Here is a 5277-nt window from a genome sequence, read left to right as displayed (position 1 = left end):
GATACAAAGTGAATAAACTGTCATTAATATTAAAAAAAAAATTTAAAAAAAGAACTCCAGGGTATGTTTCCCTTCTTAACTTAGGTTCTGAAAATGCTGATGCTGTAGTCAAAGCTCTGGTAACATTAATATCTGAAGACCTCAGTTTCTTTAGCAGATATTGGATCGGATGATGTATAAAAAAATATCTAATTGTGTAATTATCTGACCCAGTTCTTGTTTCTTCCTGTTCTGCTCTGTAACTTGCAACAATGTCATCAGAAGATGACAATGTCTTAAGAAAATATTTCATCTGTATCTAAATATTCCTCATAACACTATAAAGAGAAGACTTTTCTACATTCTTGGCTTCAATTTTTAATTTAAAATATTACTGACATGTGTTCAGGGTTTGGGATATTTCTTCCATTTAACTTGATGTTCATCTATTCTTGTTCATCTAGGCTACCGATACTTAGCAAATTCCAACCTCTGTTTCTCCTTGACCTATTAAAGTCTGTTGTCTCTGATGACCTAGACATGAAGCCCCACTCCTGGATGACAATTTATTTTCATTTCTTAGCCAGTTTAAAAAAAAAGTATGAGGAACAGAAAAAAATGTTATATTATGTTTCACTATTTTGAATGACTTACAATGACTGTTTTGAATAGTTTGCCTCCAAATCACATGTTTTGTTTTGTTTGTTTGTTTTTGTGAACTATTATAGCAGTAAAATGAAACCATATGTCCACATGGAACTTATAGATCTTTAACAAATACTCATGTATCTGTGTCTCCTTATTTTGTCTTGTATTTGAAATAATGTGCCTGGCTATTATGTGGCCTGACAATATGTAGTTCAAAACATTATATTTTAATAACTGATAGTAACATTTATTTTATTTTAATTGATATAGAATAAGCTTATAACTGCTTAGAGCGCAGACCATTCCATGACTCTGTGTTACTTCAATTAAAATGCCATTATTGATAAGACGTCATAATATACATGTCTACTGTACGCTATAGTACTTGGCTTATGAGAAAAACATCTCTCCTGCTACTTGCAGGAGTTGATCTCCTTCCACCATGTGGGTTCTGGGGATAGAACTCAGCTTGCCAAGCGGCAGGCTCCTTTACCCACTGAGCCCTCTTGCTGGCCCCTATACTCACTCTTGAGTTAGCCTAGCACTTTTATATATATTTTAAATGAGCTGTTAAATCACTTGGATTTCTGAGCTCTTTCCAAGCAAATTCAACTCAAATATCTAACTATTTCACACAGCTTGGAGGAATGTCGATGAGATAATCAAACCATCTTTTAAGGCTGTGTTCTTATTTTCAACCACTCTCCATGAAATCAACTGGCGAATGTAAACAATACTACTGCCGGGTTCCATCCACAGGAACTGTGATTTCATTGGTCCAGAGATGAAACAGTCATAAGGGTTTTGCAAATGTTTTGTTGATGCTACTTTGCTGTGAAGCTTACGAATTACTGCTTAAGATTCTCAGAGTTGTTGGGTTCTGTTTTCTTTGTTTTGTTTTGTGGATTGATTTGGTTTTGGTTTTTTGTTTGTTGGTTTTGTTTGTTAACTAAATCAGCTCTTCTATGTTTGGATTCAGCAAGTACTTTCTGGGAGACCCCTTCCTGCCAGACAATCTCTTATTAAAACGGACTTGGCATGGTCTTTTCCATGCAAGAAGACCCCAAAACAAGAGCAAGCTGAATACCCACGCCTCCGTGCAAATAAAATACAGACAACGATAGAAATTCAAAGTGTGACAGACACCTAGGTGGGACAGTGGTTAAAATTCTCTAGGGATTACATCTGACTTCATTAGGCTGATGTGTATGCACAGAGGATGGTGTCAGACCACGGAGAAGGTTCTGGGCAAACAATAGGAACAAATCCCAGGGATCAAAAACCCACCATCGTCTGAATGGCCTCAAGGCCTCTGACGATGCTGCTGCCACCACTGTGACCTCATCTGTCTAGGTTGACCAGACTTTTTGGTAAGGACTCACATCTCACATTTCTTGTCCACATTTCCTTTCTTTCTTTCATTCTTTTCTGGAAAGGTGTGTCCAAATCAATGCACACTAGTACTGATTTACACAGATACAGCAATGGATGCTTTGTAGGAAAAGCAAAATATTTAATATGGTTGTTCTGGAGAATGGGATCTGGCCATTGTTCCTAATTTTGAGAAAAGGTCTCCTGATTCCACTTCCAAGGTTCTAGGATTCCAGGCATGCCTAGCTATAGCCAAGTCCTTTTGAAAGTCCTTCAAAGTAAGTAGGAATATCGTAACATCATTTAATTGATTTTTTTTTGCTGCAATATTGTATAAATTTACTCAGCCTCACCAAACTATTTCAGAAATGATAGGTTACATGGCATGTAATTTATAAAGCTACTTTAAAAAAAACCCAAAGTGTAGAAGATTGAATGTGAAAAAAAATCAATCATTCGAAAGGTTCCTGGTTGATTTCTGTGCTTTCTTGATTGAGGAACGCTGGTTGGAATCCTAACAGCTTACAGATGTGGATGTTCTCAGCCTAGTGACCACGGGGTGACAACAGAGGAGGTTAGTCTCACATTCACAGAACCTTTACAGAGAAACTAACTGAGCCCTTGACAAGCCATCTACAAGAAGGACAACCCCTGAGGATGTGACACGTGTTACCTCTTAAGTCCAAAGTGACAGTTCGCCCAAGTGTTTTGTTTTATCAGCACGATTTTTGAGCTTTTAGAATTGCTTTCTTTAGCGCTATGCTGAAATAACTGATGTGTGCTATCTCCAGAGGCATTTTAAAAATCAAAGTATCTATTCAAAGATCTCTTCAAGGCCAGATCTCAGGTCTCATGCTACAAGAATATTTTAAAACAGAAATTAGTGAAATAGGATGTGTTAACATTCCTTAATTACATACCAATTCCCAAAACAAAGACAGAGGCTTCCAGTTTACCAAGCTCATTCCCCAGGATGGAATATATATATATATAATATATATATATATAAATCCACATATATCTAGTGGATTTCTGGGAAATTGTTGTTGGAGGAGACCAAATCTGTCTAGGTTCATACAAACAGGATAAAAACCAGTGTCTTCTTCATCTTTGTTGATATGCCATAAAAACTTCTGTCAATGCAACGTAATCCCTCATGTGGTTACAAGATAATAATTCAGTGATTTTGAACTGTAAGCCTCTTTCCTTTCAATAGTTTATGAATGGGTATTATTTTATTTAGATTACAACTAACTCTGTTTATGTGTTACAGCACACCTAATTAGGGTTAATAGTTTTGTAGACTTCAATCCCCAGCAGAACCTGAAAGACAGGTTTGAATGAAGAATATAAATGTTGAAGCTCAAAGTTTTTTTTTTTAATTAAAAAGAATGTTTTTTTTGTTTTTTTTTTTTTTTTTAAAGCAAATGAAGAATACATATCTTTCCTTTGTTCCTAGAAATTTTTTCAGAAACTTTACAGAGTTAATGTCAGGGCTCAGATAGTAAAAACTTAGAGCCTCAGAATTTGGAGAAATCCAAAAGCTTTCTTCTGATGTCTGTAAAATTCAACTTCCATTGATGATCAGTTGTAACACAAAGACTAACCCTCTGGAGCAGGAAGCTTTAGCTGTTTCAAACTAAAGCTTGTCCAGGAGTTTCTCTGGAGCAATCACGAGGTGTAGCATCTGGTAAGGTGAAAGTCAAAGAAACTAACCTTCTTACTTAATCAAGAAGAAAGGCTGCTTGGTTCTTTATCCAGATGTATCGGTGGAGTGGAAGCGGCCGTCATATCATCACATTTTAAAACAAGTCCTCATGGGCACTATTCTGTTTTACTTCATTCAATTTTAGGTTCATTGAGCACTGCTCAGACCTATACTTCAGCTCACTAAAAGAGCTTGTTGATCAAGAAGTGCCCCAGGGAGGAATGTTCCAATCCTGGTTTCTGCCCTGGTTTCTCAACCAGTCTGTGTTTGGCTGTAATGAGTCAGTCTCTTCTGGATGAAATAATAAAATTAGACTGGGGAAATGACAAAGAGCTGTGGCTCTGTCCTTTCTTGTAATAGATGGGAGTTAGCACACTCTAGAGGCTGACCTAAATAGTTCCATCTCCTTAGATGTAAGTTTTAGAATTACAGTATTTATTTATTTATTTATTTATTTATTTATTTATTTGAGGCAGAATCTCTTTACACAGCCTTGGATGCCCTGGAACTCACTGTGTAGGGCCTTGAGCTCAAAGAGATCCACCTGCTTCTGCCTCCAAAGTGCTGGGATTAAAGGTGTGTACCACCACCACCTGGCTAGAATTACAATTTTTAATTTAATCCAAGGATGGTGATATGATGAAAAGGGCGTGATTGGATTGCTTGCCTCTCATCTTTCCCCCTGGAAATCCGAATCTGTGACTTGTATAGCATGTACATATTGTTGGTTGGAGCCCAAGGTTATATTTGGCTGGAAGTTGTTAACAACATTGATAACTCCTCAGTTAAAAATATTATCTTTTGGGAAAAGCTCTTGGAGGGCTGAGCAGTCAAGATGTGTGACTTCCCTGAGGACCAGACTTCAAAATTCAAAGATGCCTTTTAGCTCTTTGACCAAAGAGGTAATGGCAATATCCTGCAGAGCCAATCTGGAGATGTGATGAGAGCCCTGGGCCAGAACCCTGCCAACACCAACGTACTCAAGGCCCTGGGGAGCCCCAGGAGTGATGAGATGAATGTGAAGGTGCTGAACTTTGAGTATTTCCTGCCCATGCTCAGAATGTGGCCAAGAACAAGGATCAAAAACTTAAGAGCATTATGTTGAAGGCCTTTGTGTGTTGACAAAGAAGGGAATGGGACTGTCATGGGTGTGGAAATCCATCCTGTTCTTGTCACACTGGGTGTGAAGATGATAGAGGAAGAAGTAGAGATGCTGATGGTAGGGCATGAGGACGACAATGATTGTATCAACTCTAAGGAGCCCTGTGAGATGGTGCTGAAGGGCTGAGGACTTTCCCACATCCCGAGCCTGTGCGTTGCCCAGTGTGAGATCTGTATGTGGCCCCAGAGGCTTCCTAGGCTCCCTTCCCACAGCACCTTGCCCATCTTGTCTCTTTTGCATGATGCTTGCCTTCCCCAAATAGATTTGCTCTCTTCCCCCACCCCTAAAAACCAAAAGCAAAACCCCAGTACACATATGTTCAAAATCAAATTGTGTTCTTTTTCTTCCTGGAAGCACAGCTAGATTCTCCCTTCAGAATCCATTATAATTGGTGGTTCCATGAAGATGG

General features: G+C 38.4%; 1 pseudogene; it reads left to right on the top strand.

Moving 5' to 3' along the window:
- The first annotated feature begins 4541 nt into the window (after positions 1-4541).
- LOC110559293 (myosin light polypeptide 6-like) lies at positions 4542-4994 on the top strand (annotated as a pseudogene).
- Positions 4995-5277: the final 283 nt, after the last annotated feature.

The sequence above is a fragment of the Meriones unguiculatus genome, chromosome 3 (genome assembly GCF_030254825.1).
Source record: "Meriones unguiculatus strain TT.TT164.6M chromosome 3, Bangor_MerUng_6.1, whole genome shotgun sequence".
In the NCBI taxonomy this organism is placed as follows: domain Eukaryota; kingdom Metazoa; phylum Chordata; class Mammalia; order Rodentia; family Muridae; genus Meriones; species Meriones unguiculatus.
Note: the sequence above shows the minus strand (reverse complement) of the source record. Positions and strands in the feature narration are given on the sequence as shown.